The 22,084-nt window shown below is 37.4% G+C and overlaps 1 protein-coding gene across 1 annotated transcript in view; it reads right to left on the reverse strand.

Annotated features, from left to right (window-relative positions):
- LOC134796774 (neuroglobin-like) overlaps window positions 1-19,162 on the reverse strand; it is a 104,762-nt gene extending 85,600 nt beyond the window's left edge. Inside the window, exon 1 of the mRNA XM_063768993.1 lies at window positions 19,017-19,162. The gene's annotated coding sequence lies outside the window, so the exon portion shown is untranslated. The remainder of the gene's footprint in view (window positions 1-19,016) is intronic.
- Between the last annotated feature and the right edge of the window lie 2,922 nt (window positions 19,163-22,084).

Genomic DNA, 22,084 nt, shown 5'->3' on the forward strand with positions numbered 1-22,084 from the left:
TAACGCAAGACGGCGCATTAGGGTAATCAAGTGCATGATACGGATACAACAACCACTAACGCATGTAACATTATCTGGGGGCACGGCCGTGCCCCCGCCAAGACGAGACAAAGGGCAAAAGGCAGTGCATATCTTTTCTCGGCACGTTTCGTCGTATTTTCGAACCCTCGTAGTTTCGGATTGGATGGTGCTAGAGGGCTGAAATTTTTAGTATACCATGGCGTTAGTAAACTTATCAAAAACACCAAGTTTTATTAGGCTACCTATTATACTTAAAATTTTATAGATTCTTTAATTTTCACCGTCCGAACCCTATGAAATTCGTGTCATAGAAAATACAGACTACTTCCTGAAGACCTAGAAGGCTGAAATTTGGCATGTAATGATAGGTCTGTATGCTAACACATATGGTGATGAGAAATCTGTAACTTTCGCCCTGCAACCCCTTGAAATGGGGGTACCTAAAATTTGCCGTAAACCTGAAAACATTGGTTCCTGAAGTACTAGAATCGTGAAATTTTGTGTGGGAGCAGTGATCGGAGTGCTAATAAAGAAAACACAATAAAAAAAACCAAAAAGTTTTCGAAGTTCAGATTTGAACCAGCTTCACGTAAACCAGCCAAGTAGCGCCCTCTATATTGGCACTGTTTCTTGTCGTAAACTTTTCAAAACCTTACTTCCTCTACAAAGCGAATTTGAAATAGAGGCGGATTGTCATAGTGAATTTACTGCCATCTTTCGACAGATGTTTAAAACTTTTAGAACGCCATTTAACTTTGATCCTTGTTTTTTCACTGGTATGTGTTAAATTTGTTAAATATCAAAAAGTGTCACCAAGATGATGATCGCTCGAAAATAATACCTTGTACAGGAGAACAGCCGGAGACAAGAAAATATTTTTGCCGAACTGAAACGGTTACGCTTAGCTCGCACTTCGCACTCGCTTGGTCGATACAGAATAGTACAAATTTTAATTTTAAAAATAACCGGCCAAGTGCAAGTCGGACTCGCCGCGCTCGAAGGGTTCCGTACCATTACGCAAAAAAAAATAAAAAAATACGTTTGTTGTATGGGAGCCCCACTTAAATATTTATTATATTCTGTTTTAGTACCTATTTGTTGTTATAGCGGCAACAGAAATACATCATCTGTGAAAAAATTGAAAATTTCAACTGTTATCACGGTTCATGAAATACAGCCTGGTGACAGACAGACGGACGGACGGATGGACAGACGGACGGACGGACGGACAGACAGACGGACAGACGGACAGACGGACAGACGGACAGCGGAGTCTTAGTTAGAGGGGTCCCGTTTTTACTCTTTGGGTACGGAACCCTGAAAATGTCTAATGATATCGAAACCGCTACTTCTTTAGGCGCTGATCTAAATACAATGACTCCGTCATTTTGTAAATTTTCCATAAACTGAATCAAAAAACACGAGAACACAAAAATCATCGTGAATCATTTTTTTAAATTTCTAGTAACATACAATTTGTAATACATACAATAGGGAGTATTGCTGCAATGTTCTGCCGCCAGAGTGCAGCACTAGTGCACCTACTAAACCATAAAGTAACTTATACATACTAGGCCTTAAACAGTTTTTTACAAGTTTTCACTATGACATTGATGCATCAAGGCGGTTTGTTTACAGGTGGCCTACCGTGAAATTTCGTTATATATGCCTCTCTATCAATCGAATAAGCAAGACTGACTGACAAACCGAATTTTCAACTGCCGTGTTTCATGGTAGGCCATGTGATTCAGTTAGTGACGCAGAGTTTTGCGTAATATTCCCTATTATCGTTTCTCATATCGCTAAAGCACGCGGTACGAGCAAGGTACGAGGCATGCCGTGGTACGGGGACGAGCTAAAAAACTGAGACAACTATCACAAAATTATTGTCGTCCTTATCATTGCGTTCATGTATGGAGGTTCTAATACAGTAATTAAAGAGTTTTTTGTAAACTGTGACATGACAATTTCAAAAGTCATCAACACGTCGGGTTGTCAAAACAAACCAAAAAATTTGCAAAACTGGTATTAGATTTTCTTTAAAATGGGTTACGTGGAACTGCAGCTCAAGGCTTAAGGCTTTATCGGAAACACTTCCCAAATTGACGACATCCACCGGCTTTTCAGTGAGAATAGGCCAATCGCCCCTGGTCAGCCTGAAAGGGCCATGCACGGGACCGTGCCAGTGCAAGTTGAGGAAAGGTTTCTCGAGCACTTTAGACAGGTACCAAACCAACGTCAAGTACCTACTCGTATTATGTGGAGATGTATTATTTTATTAAAATGTGGGATTTGTATTGAAGTTTAATTTAGTTGGTAATAAAGTCGAATTTAAACTGTTGTGAGACATTTACTAACATTGAATAATTTTACGGTTTAGACTCACTTGTTTTAAGTCACTCGGCCGACATGTTTCGCGATGTGTAGTAGTACTCAACTGTATAATTTATATAGGCCCTACATAGAGGGCGCTAGCAATACGTAACTTTTATAAAAACCTGAATGTTAAAATCTTTTAAAATTATTCCCGTTTATATGACCCTGTCCGTAGGTTCTATAAACGAATATGTCATTTCTAACTGGTATATCACCTCTTACAAAAATGAATGAAATCCCACCAAAAACATTTCATGTAAAGTGTTGCCAAGACTAGGCGCATAAAGCTTTTACACTAAAAAGTTATCAGATCCCGTAGTAGGTACCAAGACTTTTACTCTGTAAGTCCTAACTTTATAAGCTCTAAATGTATAAAGCCAACATCTTGGTCAAACAGTACGGCTTGGCCGTTTCGTTGCAGTCACATAAACACTCCCTGGGTGGACTTTTTGCACAAAGTAGTAACACAGGTCTTACAAATTCTGAAAGTGTTCATAAATATGGCAGCAACGAAACGGCCAAGCCGTACTGTTTGACCAAGATGTTGGCTTTATACATTTAGAGCTTATAAAGTTAGGACTTACAGAGTAAAAGTCTTGGTACCTACTACGGGATCTGATAACTTTTTAGTGTAAAAGCTTTATGCGCCTAGTCTTGGCAACACTTTACATGAAATGTTTTTGGTGGGATAACATTATCTACAACAATATAAGTTGCCATGGTTACGGTCTCCTGGGTCACTCTTAAAATACAAGTTATTTCGTATTTAAATGAACCAAACTTGACTTTTGGTAGTTATAAGGCCTTTCCATAATGGGACATCTACTAAGCACGTTTGTAGAACATGGTACAGTAGCTCTTCTAAGAATTTATGCTACTATAGTCACCTGGCTGATGGAACAGAATAACAAAAAAAATAGTTGATCGAGTCGAAATACTCATTGCATTTGCAGACATTAACACCGCTGGTGGGACCTTGAATGACAACGCGCAATTGTTTTGTACCTTTTTTTTGGTGATTCTCTTCAAAGTTGCATGATAAGTATTTTCAAAAATTGATAGAATACCTTAATTGTTGATTTCAAGAGAATTGTCCTGCAGGAGGGACATATTTAACGGGTGTACAAAGGTAGGAAGAAAACGCCTAATTATTAAGATATACATCTGGAGCATCGCTTTGTATGATTGTGAGACGTGGACAATGCGGCAGAAAGATAGGAAACGATTAGAGGCTTTTGATATATGGTTGTGGAGAAGAATGGAGAAAATAAGTTGGACGGAGAAAAAAACGAACGAGGAAGTGCTGCAAATTGTTGGAAAGAAGAGAAACCTACCGAAGACCATAGAGAATAGACGAGGCAAAATTATAGGTCACTTGATAAAATACGACACTTTCTTTAAAACTATTATTGGAAGGCAGGATCAAAGCTAGGAGAGGAAGAGGAAAACCACCAGCAAGCTATACACAACAACTAAAAGCAAAAGCAAATGTCGTGTCTTACAGGGACCTAAAGAACCTGACCGAGGACCGCGAAAACTGGCGCATATACTCCACCGACAAGAGCCGTGCTCTTAAATTATGATGATGACAAAGGTAGGAAAAGTTTATTTTACATTCAATCTCCAATACATTCATAAAATTCTTCGTCTCAAATTTCGGGAAACACGTAAATGCTGCGAAAAGATATAAAGATTATCTTTCTACCATGAAAACGAAGATGAAAGGGCACAAAACATATCAACCTGTGTAAATGTAAATCCGTCCCTTTGCTAGGCAAAAACCTTTCCACGAGAGGGATTTAGCCATTATTCGAACCAGGTAGGTACTCATCGTCGAGTCTATTCGTCGCTTAAGTCGTGAACTTCATATTTCCTGTTATTTGGCACAGATTTGAAGATTTGAACTTCTACTTCACAACTAGAAAAAGCATCGAAATCAACTACGTATTTATGATACTTAGTTAATAAACCAAATGGGTTTCCCACACCTACTTGAAACAGGCAAGCTTCTTCACTATATTTTTCCTGCAAATTATCAACTGATGTTTCGGGCCTCTTTTTGTGTTCTATTAATTAAGTGTCACATTACAATTGGTTGATTAAAACCAAAGATCAAAGAGCTAACTGTTATGAATTGCCATTAACAAATTACCAAGCTACAGGTGTGGCTATACTAGGCTAATCCTAAGCTACATCTTAAGGCATACCTCGTCGGCAAATTAAATGGAACGGAATGCAAGTTTCCTCGGAGAATGTTAGAATCTACTCCAAACATATTCAGTTGATGCAGGAAATTGGATTGTACTCGTACATGTAGAGGTGTTATAGCTAAGTTACCTGTACACGTTTTCCAAGTTGTGTGTTAGAGAAAATTATGCATTCCATTGCCCGCTGATGTGCTTGTTTTCAACGCGGCTTTTTCAATTCATTTAATCTTTCACGGAGATGAAAGAGGTGCTTTCCGGGTATTAACTTTGACATAAAGATGTTTTAATTATCATTAAAAACGTGTTTATAAACTATGCTGCAATAAAATAAGCCATATAGATCAGTCAAATTAGATCCAAAAAAAGCGTTTTGAGGAATTAATTTCCAGCAAGCTGGAAATAATTGTAATACCTTCATTTGGTCCTAAATGTGTATAATCCAAGTTTGCTCCACCCCAGGAGGTGTGGATAAATTTTGGGAGCCTTGGGAGTTACATTTTACTTTGTATTGGCAAAACCATTCCCAACCCACCATCCATTAAAATGTCACCACCAGCAAGGTCGTTGTGGATCAGACACTGGTGAAAAAAAATATATCCGGATTTAAACACGATTAGGTATACAAAAAAAAAGATATTCAAATTGGCGGCCATTTTTCACAATCTTTGACTACTAATTCATATTAAGGTACTTTTCGGATCCTCAGATGTCAATTTTTATCATGATAAGAGCAAATTTTACAATACAAGCAAACTGACAAAGAGCCAAACAAAAATCCACCACTCCTGGAATAGAGAAAACTCGGATTATACTAATCTGCAGGGAATTACTTCCTGAAAAATATAACTTGACTGGCCCATTATTTTAAAATGAATGGTCGATATTTCATACATTGCTTATTTCTTTTTACAAGCTGAAATGACTGTTATTATTGCTTTCCATCAAATGTAAGACCAGCATCAACAGAAAACACATTAACGCAATTAACCTCGTTTAATATGAAAATCTTCCGGAGCCCGTTATTATTAGAATTTAGGTGAAGTAGGGAACTTGCGCCTTTGTTTTCTCATTAATAATTTTAGCTTTTTTATGAGTTATAGGGTTTTATTACATGACCAACGTTAAATAAAGCTTAAGCGCTTAAGCGTGTTTGACTACATAAACTAAAGGACGAAATTCATATTTTTATAGTTTTCAAAAAAACCGGGCAAGTGCGAGTCGGACTCGCGCACGAAGGGTTCCGTACCATAATGCAAAAAACGACAAAAAATAAACGGTCACCCATCCAAGTACTGACCCCGCCCGACGTTGCTTAACTTCGGTCAAAAATCACGTTTGTTGTATGGGAGCCCCACTTAAATCTTTATTTTATTCTGTTTTTAGTATTTGTTGTTATAGCGGCAACAGAAATACATCATCTGTGAAAATTTCAACTGTCTAGCTATCACGGTTCGTGAGATACAGCCTGGTGACAGACGGACAGACGGACGGACAGCGAAGTCTTAGTAATAGGGTCCCGTTTTACCCTAGGGTACGGAACCCTAAAAAGAGAAGTTCTATGTTTTGTGTATTAATGATGTATCATCAATTCATCACATCACGCTCCGCGGTTGTTGCGCCATCGCCCGCGCCATTTAGGGTCCTAGCTAAATTGGTTGTTCAATACTTACGCTATAGAACTTCCAATTTAGCAAGAACCCTAAATGGCATAATAATCCCGTGTGGTGACTGTATATGCAGAAACGCCTGTAAATACATAATTTACTATTGGTAGTGTTTTATTTTACCTTATTCAGTTATAATCAGACATCGTAAATTTTATAGCATTTTTGGTGCAGCGGAGTGGTGTTAACGGAATTGGTAAATTAACTAACTCCAACTAACTCTTATAATTCCAACTGAAATGGTAAATTAAGGTTAATATTAACGTAATTAACGCTCATTAATCATTAGGGTTGAATTTGTTTCTACCAATTCCGTTAACACCACTCCGCTGCACCGAGAATGCTATAAAATTTACCAATGTCTGGTTATAATAAAAACATGAGTACCAAAAACTACAATTATTGTACTTTTACTCCTGGAGAGTTGGTATTGCAGTCACTATCAGATACATCGGAGCGGCCAAGGTGTTCACAAATATCTTAACAAATCCTCTATTATAGATCAATACGTTTCAGTGCGTGTTCAGATATTTTCAGCACCTTTGCCGCTCCAATATATCTGATGGCGACCGTACTGTATTCTAAGTGAATACTTTAATAGGTAAAACATCACTCATTCTAGTACCTATTAGTTTCAAAGTGATCCCAAAACTTCTCAAGTATATCGTCGTACGTTGTAGCAATGCGGTCAAGGCCTGTAGACGACCTCCATTTGACACTCATGTTTATTAACTATGTGAGTATTATCATCCCAAATCTTTAAGAAAAAAATACATCTTTTAAGCAAGATATTCACCTGTCTGACTACAGACCGTACCGTAAAATGGGGTGAGTAGGGTCAAAACTGAAATTCAAACTAGGGATGTTGCAGATGCAGATTTTTTGACATCCGCGGATGCGGATGCGGATATATAAAGTCTCACATCCGCGGATGCGGATGTCAAGATTTGGTACTTAAACAACGTCAAATATTACATTTTTAGCAATTTTTATTAAAAAAAAAACGAAACGTTTAGTATTTGAGCAAGAATATAGGTGCGTTTTATTTAATAAACAGTAACTTGGCCGACTTTTCGGGATCTAGACGATTTCGTTATATATAATGACGAAATTACTTAGCACTTAAGCCGCCGGCGCCGCCGCTAATACGTTCCTGGTCGACATCCGCATTATGCGGATGCTCCGCATCGATTTCATGCGGATGCGGATGCAGATGCGGATGTTGAAATTCATGCGGATGTTCCACGGATGCGGATGCGGATGCGAATATCCGCAACATCCCTAAATTCCAAACCTCGATAACATTTTATTGTTACATATGAAAACTGAATGGTGTATATAATAAGTGTTCCGGACGTTTGTATTTTAGTTTTTATTTTATTTTGGGTAGTTCCATTTCATAACTTTGACGATAAAGAGGAAAACCCACCTCACCCCGTAGTTCCTCGTATTTGGGGTGAGAGGGGTTTTCATACAAAGGTGATTTTGGAAGATTGTTGGATGGATTTTTTTTTATTATGCGTTTTACTATAGCTCCATTTTAAATTGTAATACATTATTTTTGTAGCAGTAGCCTTAAAATCCCTTCTCACCCCCCTCTCAACCCTTCTCTCCCATTCATAACCCAACTCTCCCCGCGAAACCTACTCACCCCGTTTTACGGTAGCTCTGTAGAAAGCGACCAATTTTTTATTTACATCCTAAGTGACTTACATCCTAACTCAGTCTTTGGTCGCTTTCTGCATTGATAAAAAAATTAAGTTGGTCGTTTTCTGCATAAAACTACGTTCTGGAAGGTTAAAAATTATGAGTTAGGTGTTTTTCTATGTTGCTCATGGGTATAATCCTACAAATTCAAATCTTCTAAAAGGTTAGCTTGGGCATCAGCACAATTTCTAGCGTGGAGCTACCTGCTTTCTTGGCTGCGATACACAGTGCTCAGAGCCTTTCGGAAAAAATAATTTAGCCCTTTGCTTTGGAGGCCGATGCCTTTTGGCGTATCGTGGATAACGTGCCCCAACACAGACCCTCCACAAACAAGATTACCTACAGGTTACAAATATTATTGATATCTAACGCTCAGATCGCCCGATCGGTCGGATTGTCGTCAGGGCCGCTTTGGAAAATGCTGACCTAAACAATTAAACATTGTAAGTATTCTGTCGTATTATATATTGAAATTTATCCTTGAACAGAATCTGAACTCATAAATATCTCATTAAGTTATTAATAAATTCAAGCATCAAATTCTGTAAGCTAAATTGTAACGCAAAATTTGCTACAGCGCCAAATTTATCTTCACCTGGTGTTATTTTATGCAAATACTCGTACCTCGCGTTTAACGTTACTCGGTTACCGCACTTATGCGGTTCCGTACTCCGTTAGAGGCCAATTCTAACGTACATTTGACATCAAAATGATATCTAACTGGTGTAATTTTGTTCTCAATCGCCCGTGCGTCTCACTCGCGGACAAGTACGAGGAAAATACGAGCGCGAATGATAACTAAATTAAGTACATAACTTAGATATCCTTTATATGTCAAAGTATACGTTCGAATTGGCCACAGTGTGTGAACGAGATAGCGCTATGCACGTATATAATCTACGTCCCGCTTGCGTACCGGGATGGCGGAAGCCATGGAGGGGCCATGTAGTTATTGGCCCCTCCATAGTAATTGGCCACTCTTAACAAATCAGGAAGAAACAAGGCAATAATATATGTCTTATTGTTAAGAGTGACCAATTACTATAGAGTGGCCAATTACTGTGGAGTTGCCATGGTGTCACCATGGGGTACGGATAGCCGTATCCAATGCGAAGAGCGCCTTGGCGTTATTGAATTAATGTACGGTGCATTGCATCTAAATTATACGGAGTAATATTGCTACTATCCTTATTAGATTAGGGCAATATGGTTTTAATATAAAATAAGATTATGGAGCATTCCACGAAAATGTCTTTTACGCAATGCCATTTTTCTAATAGTTCTGAAAAGAAAATGCTGAGAAAGTGATATTTGGTCTGGAAATATTTCATAAGATGACTATAAAATTGGCATTATATTCTCGGGGTTTACACATTTTGTCAAGGTAGTTGTCATACAAGGAAAAAGCATTTTTCCTGGAATATTTAATGTAAATAAGCGTTTCTTTTATTTTTTGCCATTTTTATACATTGTGACCTTTTTGCCACTTTTGTGTTATTTGTAGTCAGGATAGCGAGCCCTTTTCGTCCTTATAGGAGAAAAAAGTGTCCTAAAATTTCCATACATTTTTCAAACTTTCCTTTTTGTTACCGCCATAGAAAAAACACAGGATAAAATAAGTTAAAAGACGAAATACTTATAAAACGTAAAACCTTAAAAAGAAAACTGTATTGCTTTGTTAGATTATGCATTTACTACACTTATGTATCACCAACATTTCCAAAACACCCCGTTACCCCAATAATACGCTCTATTGTGTGAAATTTCTTTCGACAACACAAACGCTTATAAGGATTTGCATGTGACGAAAATCAAACACAGTACCTGCAAATACCTGCAAAACGGTCTGACAAAGCGTCTGTACCTGACAATAGTAAAATGGGGGTAAAAGCTGAACCGACTGGGAATGTTTACATAAAATAGGCAGCGCTTTTAAAGTGGCAAACTGGGGCAGAGTACGACATTCACTGAGTATGTGTAAAATAGAGTTTGAGCAACACTGACTAGTTGAAGCAACTACTTAGGTAGTTACTACTTATGGTGACATTCCTTTTCTATCTGCAGCTGCAATACTGTCAATTTTACTATGGAATTTGACAATGACAGCGATGCGTTCAGTACCGGTAGTGCAGCTGCGGTTAGAAATGGAATGTCACCATTAGGTACCTATATTTATTTTTGTAAGTAGATAGGTATATATCCCTACGGACAAAACTTGAATCAACCATTGTCAACCAAAATAAAAAAAAGATTATTATTATTTTCGGTTTTGACCGGGCAAACCGAAGGTTTTCGTTTTAGCTTGTCGAAAAATGCTTTCACGTGTCTGTCCGGATGTTTTCCTCGACACCGCTAAACAGATTCTCGTGTCAGCAGTACGGATATGATGATCGAATTGGTCTAGGTTCATGACAGGGTATGGAATAAAGACAGTGTATGTCTCTTTCTATCTTCAAAATTTCAATCGCGTGATGTTACAAACGGACACGCTAGAAAGGCGCATTATTACCGGGAGTGTCGACGGACGAAGGAGATGGTCAGATGTGGTCCAGAATATTACCCAGACTTCGCTCCAGGCAACGATGCAGATGGCCGAAGATCGAGAGGCCTGGAGAGCAGTGGTAGGAAGAATAACCCATAGGAGTCACGTCCCTCAGACATGAGGTCACGACCACGAAGAAGAAGATGTTAAAAACACTCATTTGATCACGTCCTGGATAAAACCATAATGCAGTACGGATATGATGGTCGTATTCTTGTCTACGTGACAGCGTGATAAAATGGTAAACTTTTTGAAAGTGGCGGATATTTTGTTTTGTCATGTGGGTAAGGCCTGCTGGTTTGATAATCATAAATATTTTTGCCGATTTAGTTTTTTTCCAAAAAGACGAAAACATCGTGGGGGTTTGCGTGATCTAAGAGATACACAGCCACTAGTACACTTAATGAGTCACTCACGAAAATATTCCTTTTCGTGCTTTTCATTCGACATATCACCGATGGGCTTTTACTGCAAGTATATTGTCGGGGATCCTCGCATTAGATCGATACGAGTCCAGCAAAATTGGATCTAAATTACACGCGTGACCCATCGCAATTTTTCGAGGGATCGAGTTTTCGGCATTACTTAATTATCAACCTGATACCCACCTAACTAAAGTGGCCCTGACCTGGAAGATGCCCGGCAAACGGAAACATGCTGGTCGCCCTAAATCTACTTGGCGCCATTCTGTGGAGCACGAGCTGGGTGTATTGGGGATGGAGTGGGAGGAGGTTACCCAAGCTGCCCAGGACCGGAGTCAGTGGAAGAATACGATTCGAGCCCTACACCCCAGCAGAGGGTAACAGGATGAAAAGAAGAAGAAAACGAACAACCATCTGCGTTAATGTGCATACCTACCCTATTATATGTGTGGCACAGTTTTTGAGTTATACTAAAAATATAGTTATCTTTGTGACGTCCTTCCAACTCGCCAAAAAATAGTCCGGTCTTACCCGGGTAGGCATACCTTATAGCGACCTAATAGACTAGAGGATAGCGTTGACCTCCGCGGACCTAGTTTCGAAGTACGGTCATCTTTTATTCACCCCGTTAAACACTTCCCCTCCGTCAAGCTTTTAGTTTTTGTGCCGTAATGTGGACGAATGTAGGATTATATAGGTACCTAAAGGTTTAACTTTGGGACCATTTTATTTAAAGTTGTAGGTAGCCTACACTACACTTTTTCTATTAGGCGGTTGTATTTTTTTTATAGGACATTTTTACACGAATTGACTAAGCCCCACGGTAAGCTCATGAAGGCTTGTGTTGTGGGTACTTAGACAACGATATATATAATATATAATATGTACTTAAATACATAGAAAACAACCATGGCTCAAGAACAAATATCTGTGTCATCAACTAATCGCACAGATAAATGCCCTTACCGGGATCCGAACCCGGGACCATCGACTTCATAGGCACGGTCACTACCCACTAAGCGAGACCGGTCGTCAAAATTGCATTGCATTGATAATGAGATCAATGTTATCTTAATGGAATCAACAAATTGAATTGCTGCAGCAAATGTCAAGATCGATGTTGCAGCCCGGGTCTTTGACATTTGCAGCAGCAATGTCGCGCCGCATTAGTGCAGTGCATCAGAAATGCTGGTGTTGTCTCAATCTGAACAGTCTCTCTTCTTCTTCTTCTTAGTCGTTATACTCTTTGCAGAATGTCGTGGTCAACTGCTGACATCAGGCACAGATGTTGCTTGCCGTACGTTTTCTCGCCATTTTCCGCGGTTGGAGGTAGTGAATGCTCCCGGTACCGAGTTTTTATGGTGAGAACCGGGAATTCCCGGTATAGAAAACCAGTACCGGGAGCACCCCCTAGTTTGAGGTCATTCTGGCAAATGCATGGCATCTGAACAGTACCTACCTGTATACTAAGAGTATAAGGGTAGGTAGCTCAAGAAAGTTTGATGGAAAATGGGCTTATCAAACTTTCACAAAAAGTGTGAGTAATTAATGTCTAAAAATGCTTCCCTTATAAATTATAAACCATTAAAACAAGAAAAGATAAGATAAAACAATACATTTAGCTAAACAATAGAAGCCATTAGGACCCAGTCATGTGATTTAGGTTTTTATCGCAGCTTTCCAGACTCTTTTAGGATTACGCGTTTACCCTGAACCAGCATAGTATGATCTTTCATTACGAACAAATGTTATGGATCTAATAGGTTACGCTTAAATTGGCAAATCTTTCGCGTTTACCATAGGTGTTCCAGTATAGTATGGTCTCTCATTACGTGTGGATAGAAAGGGTCCGGAGGTCTCACTTATATTGGTGTTCTAAAATTTGAGAATACAATGCCCGGAGCCAGTCCCTAGGCGCTAAAGTAATGAGACGGGACTTTTTACCCAGAAAATTGAAGGTAGAAAATATTCCAGTTTAGCAAACCTTGTTTTATTTGAAACTGATTGCTTTAAGACGTTGTAATTGCTACTCTTTCGAATAGACTGAGTTCTGCAGCTTTTGCAGTGAGCAAAATCCGTCAGTTAACTGATGTGAAAACAGCTCGATTAGTATATTTTAGTTACTTCCATAGCATTATGTCATATGGTATTTTACTGTGGGGTGGTGCTTCAGAGATAAATACCATTTTTGTTCTGCAGAAGCGGGCTATTCGAGCAATATATAAATTGAACCATAGAGACTCACTTAGAGATAAATTCAAGGAAATTGACATAATGACAGTGCACTGTCAATATATTTATGAGAATATTCTGTATGTACATAAAAATATTGTTAATTTTAGGAAAAACTGAGACATTCATAATATTAATACTAGAAATAAAGATAAGCTCGCAGTGCCCTTCACACGGCTCCATAAAATTAAAAAATCATTCATGGGTAATTGTGTAAGATTTTATAATAAACTTCCAAACCATATTACTGAATTATCAATTAATAAATTTAAGAATTACGTAAATCGTAAACTTATTTCTAAAGCTTAGTATACCACACAAGACTACATGAGTGATAAAACAACGTGGGATTAATTGTGACTCGAAATGGATAATTCAATGTATGTACTTCTTTGTTATGTTTTATTGACATTTAGATTTTATTCTAGAAACATTCTAGACTAGTATATTTTATACAATTTTTTATGTTTGACGATCTTTTTGTGAAATTCTTAATAGTATTAAATTTGATCTGTATAATAATCCAATATTACTATGGAATAATATTAACTTCAATAAATTGCTCTGATAATTAGCTTAAGATCATATAATTATTATTATCTAAAACGTTCATAAGTGCTTGTTACTAGGCCTACATGAATAAAGTATTTTTGACTTTGACTTTGTAACCATTGTACAGTCAAATAATTTAATTTCCGACCCATTTTGTACCTTGTCACAGTGACAATGACAATAGGTCTCTAGCGACTTTCATATTCATTAATACTGTGACAAGGTGCGAAATGAGTCGGAAATTAAATGTTTTGACTGCAGAAGGTACCATTACGACAATAGGTTAACCTTAAAATTTTCAGATCTTTAGCACCTTTAAGCTTCAGTTAAATGAAAAAATATTTATTTGGCCCATAGATAAATAAATACCTTAAAACTAGCATACATATTATTATAAAATATATCTTAAAACTAAAAACACACAATTATGGCTGCGATGCAGTTCGCAACCCCGCAGTGTCAGGGAGCCGGCCGCGGAACCGCCGCGACACTTTTCAGCCAAAACTCCTCCTTGGTGAAGGTGGTGAAGGCACATATTTTGTGACTATGAATGCGACCGCAATCTTATATTGGGTATTGTTTCAATGATAGATATTTTTATTTTTACTAGGTTTCTTTAAAACAGATGCCTTCAGATATTTCAAGGCTCTACAATGCGCACGTGACATCTTATTTTGTAAGAAACCATTACTTATACGGAAGTAATTAATTAAGTAAAGCCAAGCCAAGCCAAATCACCAGCCATGCTGCGGTATTTTACTGGAACAATTTTTTCCATACTATACTGACCTGTGGCCGTCGCCCTATATGTTTACGAGAATAACAGCGCCCTCATGACAATGTTCAGGCTGGTTACTGGTCAAGCTTTAAATATGTAGGTAACCTATCCATAAGTGTGTAACTCAAGGTGAAAAAGAAAATACCACAAGAACAAACGCGCTGATTTTTTTTTTCAAGTCAAAAAGTCAAGTCAAAGAGGCAAAAAGTCAAGTCAACACAAAAGCGTTTGTTGACTGACACTTTTCTTTAATTTGGGAGCAAACGTAGGTCATCCCGCGGGTGAGATGTCACATTGTTGCCATTTGCGGCCTTTTGCGGATTGGGACTGAAACCTTCTGAATTTCCTAACTCGGACATCTTGAAGGACAAACAGCCATATTCGAACTTTAAGATACGTCAAATAATAGATATGGAAACGATATGGATCGGATATGTCAGTGTCAAGCAAGTGTCAAAAGTGAGGTTTCTACAAACAAAAACGTCACTTTTGACACTTGTTTGACACTGACATATCCAATCTATATCGTTTCCATATCTATTATTTGACGTATCTTAAAGTTCCAAAAGGGAAAGTCCAAGGAAGGCGACCACGTGGAAGAAGCCCAATGCGATGGACAGATCAGATCCGCGAAGCCACTAAATCTAAAATCCACGATGCACTGCACACTGCTGAAGATCGCAACAAGTGGAAGGAGTTAGTCCACAAAATAATTCGTGGAGGCCACGACCCTCAGCAATGAGGAATACGACACAAGGAGGAGGAAAGTTCGAATATGGCTGGAAGTCGGATTTGGAGTATTTAACGAATGTTTTCTACCACTAGCTTTTTCATAATACAACAGAAGTACCGTAAAAATATGTACCCCTGTTAGGGACCCTTTATTTGACATAAAGTTTTAAGTCATAATGTATTGTTTGTCATATTATCATTAGTCATAATTCTCAAAACCGTTAATTTTTCACGATTTTCGTAAGGTTAATCCTATAGAGAGCTAGGTTAGGTTAGGTTTGGTTTGTTTTATGGCAATCCTGAAAAGTTACGCGTTTCTGAGAAAAACAAATTATGACTAACGAAAATGCGGTATACATTATGACTTAAGACTTTTTGGGAAACAATAATAGACACCCGTGCCTACTTTGCTCCAAAATTCGAGATTCAATTTAAATTCTACAGGCGTTTTGTACCTACAGAGGGCCTAGCCAACCTTCGATGAAAAAGCATCGATAACTGAGTTTATCGATATAGGAACCCCTACTTGTCCCCTAAAATCCGATGTCTGGCCATATCTCTTTATGTAAAGCTGTTTCTAGCTTCTACATTACTTTTGACGTGCAGTTTCGTAGGCTACTTTTGAAGCTGATTATACTGAATGTATGAATGGTTTGATTCTGAAAGGGATTTTCAACCTAATTACACAGGCCTATTCGGATTTCGAGATAATCACAAGATCTTGAGACGATTTAGAGATCAACTAGATCTACATTAGATATCGACTAGATGTGACTTGGATATCTAAGTCATAACATGTCGAAATCGTTCAAGAGGAGCTCCAGAATCGCGGAAACGTCAAATTTGACATATCTATCTTACGAATATCTTTTAATTATCCGTATCGTAACCTGTTGAAGTCTAGTAGAAATCCAATTCATTTTCCGAATCGAGCCATGTCGGCTCGTACAGTATCAATTAATGTTTCCCAATGTAGAATCTCTGTTAAGAGGCAACATGAGTGGTCATTACTCCATACAAACGTACTCGACTGTTTCCTCCGTGGTTTTTGAAGCTACAACAATGATTTTTTCAACACAGATTATTATTAATATCTGTGTCGAACTGTTTTATTTTTTTGGTATTCTTGTTTTTTTAAGGCGCTAGAGAACTTATATAAATATTCGCAAAAACGGCCTAATTTACTAGGCCACAAAGAGAAGCATGGTATTCAAAACTGACAACAATTATCCTAAAACGCAAAACAGTCCGACACAGATTATTTTATTACCATTTAGATCTCAAAATTTCGTTACATTTGGTTAAGTTTTAGAGCCTCGTTATTTGATATTTTTTACGTAGGATTTTTGGCCTAACCTGTGGCGTTGTCCTTATCGTACTAGTTTTAGGAGCCGCTTCTGTTAGCGAGACGGATATATTCACCTAAAATATTTTAATGTTACCTCCCCTTATCCTCTTAATATTTCTTCAGATATTAATATTTCTTGAAATTGGATATTCAATCCGCGAACACCTTTATATGAGGGAAGATCCCCCTTTGTTTGACATAATTATTGAAATTCATAATGTTATGGTAGTCAGATTATCATTAGTCATAATTCTGATTATTCTGAAACCGTTAACATTTCAGGATTTTCGTAAGGTTATCCTATAGATAGGTTAGGTTAGGTTTGTTTATGGCAATCCTGAAAACACACGCGTTTCTGAGAAAAACCAAATTATGACTAACGAAAATGCGGACAAACGATACATTATGACTTAAAACTTTATGGGAAACAATAGAGATCCATGAGAAGGCATTTTGAACAGGAATTTATATTTTCACGTAGGTACCTATCTCCCGGATAAATTTATATTTATTTACCTATACAGTATTGGAAATATAAGTCGGGCCCTGGAGGGAAACTACCTTAAATCCTTAACCTGGCTTATTTCACTTAAAGGAGACATTCCTTTATTTTTAAAAAGAAACAAAACTGCATTCAAAGATTTTCTAAAACTCGCTTGCCTCGCCCGGGACTCGAACCGACTAAAAATTCCAAAAAATAAACACTCGCAATTTTATTCTTCTAGTCGATACAGTTAATGTTAATGATAACATTTCTCCAAGAAACATTAGGTCTTACACTCGTCTGTCGTACAAAATATCCATGAAATCCAATATTTAGTACTCAAGATTTTTTTAGACAAGCCAAATTGAAGAAAAAAGGAAAAATCTTTGAATGCAATTTTGTTTCTTTTTAAAAATAAAGGAAGGAATGTCTCCTTTAAGTAAAATGAGCAAGCTTAAGAATTTAAGGTAGTTTCCCTCCAGGGCCCGACTTATCTTTCCACACTGTATACGAAATGGACTGCTTACATAATTATTATTGAACAAAAGTTCAAAACGTGACAAAAATTCTTGTAAAGCTCAAAGTTTCTCATTCAAATCTGCACGGACCAATTACCTTGTACAATGTTTAATTAAATTGCTTGTTACAAAATTCCAATTTATTACAATATGATTGTGTTTTGTGAAAATTCCAAATCGTACGCATTACGGTTCAAAATTTCAGCCCTGAAAAGTTCCTATAGACAAGCATAGGTCTACTCATTAGAACTTATGGAACCTTAACTTCAGTAGGGCATCTAAATTATTAAGTATGTTGTTTTGTGAAAATTTCAAATCCTACGTATTACGGTTCTAAAATTCAGCCCTGAAAAGTTAAGATCGACAAGCGTAGGTCTGCTCATTAGAGCTTACGGAACCTTAACTTCAGTAGGGCATCTAATTATTATATTGTTTTGTGAAAATTTCAAATCCTACGTATTTTACGGTTCTAAAATTCAGCCCTGAAAAGTTACGATCGACAAGCGTAGGTCTACTCATTAGAGCTTACGAAACCTTAACTTCAGTAGGGCATCTAATTATTAAGTATATTGTTTTGTGAAAATTTCAAATCCTACGTATTTTACGGTTCTAAAATTCAGCCCTGAAAAGTTACGATCGACAAGCGTAGGTCTACTCATTAGAGCTTACGAAACCTTAACTTCAGTAGGGCATCTAATTATTAAGTATATTGTTTTGTGAAAATTTCAAATCCTACGTATTACGGTTCTAAAATTCAGCCCTGAAAAGTTAAGATCGACAAGCGTAGGTCTACTCATTAGAGCTTACGAAACCTTAACTTCAGTAGGGCATCTAAATTATTAAGTATATTGTTTTGTGAAAATTTCAAATCCTACGTATTACGGTTCAAAAATTCAGCCCTGAAAAGTTACGATCGACAAGCGTAGGTCTACTTATTAGAGCTTACGAAACCTTAACTTCAGTAGGGCATCTAAATTATTAAGTATATTGTTTTGTGAAAATTTCAAATCCTACGTATTACGGTTCTAAAATTCAGCCCTGAAAAGTTAAGATCGACAAGCGTAGGTCTGCTCATTAGAGCTTACGGAACCTTAACTTCAGTAGGGCATCTAATTATTAAGTATATTGTTTTGTGAAAATTTCAAATCCTACGTATTACGGTTCTAAAATTCAGCCCTGAAAAGTTAAGATCGACAAGCGTAGGTCTACTCATTAGAGCTTACGAAACCTTAACTTCAGTAGGGCATCTAATTATTAAGTATATTGTTTTGTGAAAATTTCAATTCCTACGTATTACGGTTCTAAAATTCAGCCCTGAAAAGTTCCCATAGGCAAGCGTACATCTACTTATTAGAGCCTACAGAACCACACACTTATAGGGCATCTAAAACGAAACATTATTTTTAATGTACATCAACATAGCAGGTCCTTACCTAGTAACGATACAATCCAAGTCACTAAACCGCAGGCACTCGCGTTATGTTTGCGTTAGTATAGCGTTAGGTGTGCGTTGCGTTAGCAGGTCCGCGCGCGTCGGGCGGGCGAGCGAGGCAGACTGGGCCGCTCCGATGATAACGGCAAAGAGTAGGCAGGCGGGAAAATCGCAGACGCGACACTTACCCGTGTTTCAGTGAAAAGTTAAGCTTTAATAATTCCTAGTGACTACCTTGAAATTGTGCTATTGTAGATCAATTCGCAATGAAAAGTTATTAGTCATCACAAACAATTTAATTCAAATATAAATATCATTTAAAATAATTTAAGTTATGTGCTGTACTATACCTAGTTATCAGTTTCTTTAGCAATTTTATTGTTTTAGAAAATCATTCGTATTTACGAGTATATAACTCACAGGCCAATTCGAACCTACTACATCAGAATAATATTTGAATCATGTTATTTAGTTATCGTGCGTCTCGCTCGCGCCAATACTTGTACGGATAAATACGAGCGAAATGCACGAAGCGAAAAGTATGCTAAGTGCCTATGAAGATTATTATGTTAAAATTTGATGACATATCAATTGAAATAAAATATACAGGTAAGTACAGTCACGACCCTAAATGAGCATAAACTTTTGCATTATAAAATAATTAACTTAACTTTTGCATTACTTTTGCATAATATAAATTCGTATAAATCTATACGTGTAAAATAATTTATATTGTAATTTCATATTATGAAATAAATAAATCTAAATCTAAATCTTAATCATTTGCTATTTATGACCCTGACTGAACAGTTATATTCTAATTTACATTTATTAAGTTGAGTGACTAACATAACTAAACAATATTTTTAGCTTTTTAGTAGCTTTTAAACTGCAGTCGTGTTTTTTAATTTTTAATTTATATTAGTTTTTTCAAAAACACCTTCACAACAGAAAAACATTCTTACCTCACCTGCACACTCTGCACGCGCTTAATCTATGTCAAGGCTTTAACTCCCATCCCTTTCTCCCCCGCTCATCCACTGCAACCGTCTCTTTCACGCACACGCTCAAACCAGTGACGTATATACACGGAAAATACTCAAGGCACCTGTTTCCTATGTTGTTGCCACAAAGTTCACAGGCGCAAAGCCTGTCCCTTTCATCTGAAGCTAAAGTGACAGTGACAGCTTGATTTTTCTTTGATTGATCGCGTGGTGAAAATGGAATGAGCATAGAAAATGCCATAATTATTGAGCTACTTCCAATAATAGTAATAATACCTTGTTTGAGGAATCTATTTACTGTAATGATATTGTTCGTGATAGTTTTTCTAGAATAATGTTTTTTTCTGTTTTGCGAAAATAGCTGAAAGTTAATTTCCATATCGTTTTAGTAAAAGGTCTTTATTTATTTAGTATTAATAATTATTTACATGGATTTTTTGTAAAAAGACGTAGGTAGTTATTTGTTTTTAACCCCCGCCCCGACGCAAAGAAGAGGGGTGTTATTTATATGTTTGACGCCAACCAATGTCAACCACACAGGCAGGTGTTTGTCTGTGGCAACGTAGCTCTCAAACGGAGGGACCGAATATTAAATAAAGTATTTTTTTTATTATATTTTATTTTTTACAAGGTCGCAAAAAAATAAGTGCATTCCCGTTGCCAGGGAGGTTTTGGAATTATTATACTGAGCAACTTGTCCATGTAAATTCAATTCATCAACAAAAATAATTTGTTTGAAAAATTTACTTGCCTACATTTTTGATAAAAAAGAACCAGTGCGGGATTGGTAAAATTAGAACAATTACCAAGGCGGCAAATTAGGACAATATTTATCCATTAGTTTTAACCTAGTTGCTCATGGGACGGGGACACAGAGGAGTACACCACTTTTCAGCACTAGAGCAGAAACGTGTTAATTTCCGCGCACTTCATAGTTCACCAATGACCCACTTACAGAGCATGAGATATGAAAAATTTAAACCAGAACTATATTTTCAGAGTAATTGAGATGTTTCAAGTAAAAACCCGGGCGAACGGCCTTCCGAGTGTTACTGTTACCCCAGCTCAGTGTTATTTTACCATTTTCGCTCTTTGACTTTATAATCTGTACTCTATGCCACAAAGTGAATTTTACTGCACTCACAGCTGTGGAAAATGCGAGTAATGGGGATGGCCTGCTGAATACATTTTGGCGGTTAAAATCGGGGCATGTAGAATAAACTTGGTGAAGACGTAGTGCTAGTTTTCTGATGAATATTCATTGATGAAATTTCTATTGTTTTTTCATGAATAACAAAGACTTACGGCCTGATTCGAACTTTAAGATACGTCAATTAATAGATCTAGAAACGATATGGATTATATGTCAGTGACGTTTCTTCAAACAAAAACGTCACTTTTAACACTGACATATCCGATCCTGTATCTTTAGCAATTTTTGACGTATCTTAAACTTCGAATCAGGCCGGTTGTACTAATTTTGTGATGAATATGCATTGACCAAATTCCTATTTTTTTTATAAGCTTTTTTTAACTCGCAATGTAAAAATTATAAAATTGTAAATATGTTCGGGTCTGTAGGGATGAATTTATAGTTTATCCCAAATATATTTTAATTAATCGCGGACAGAGCGACCGATTTTATTATTAGATAATATTCAGTTGTATGAGCTCTGTTCTGTGTAAATAATCCTAGAGCAGCTGTAAGCGCTGCGCGCCGTGCTTGACGATCTAACGATCGACCCTCGGCTGCAGCGCTGACAGCGATGTATTGCGCCCGCCTCCCGCAGGCGCAGTGAGCCCTTAGAGACGAACTTTGTTATCGAGATGTCATACTAAGTTGCTTTTTCCCGTTAAATTTGTATTTCTAAATAATTGTTTGGCTTTCGCTCTCACTCCTTCTATTTTATATAGATGTGCATTGTGTGCCGTTACGGACAATAAATCGGTGTGCGAAAACGAACGTTTAGTGCTTATTATTTGCCCCTGCATCCGCACCCGCTTACCACGCCTAGCACAACTCTACCTTCCACATCTATACTGGTGACCACGTAGAACACTGAGA

This window comes from Cydia splendana, chromosome 14 (assembly GCF_910591565.1).
Source record: "Cydia splendana chromosome 14, ilCydSple1.2, whole genome shotgun sequence".
Taxonomy (NCBI): Eukaryota; Metazoa; Arthropoda; class Insecta; order Lepidoptera; family Tortricidae; genus Cydia; species Cydia splendana.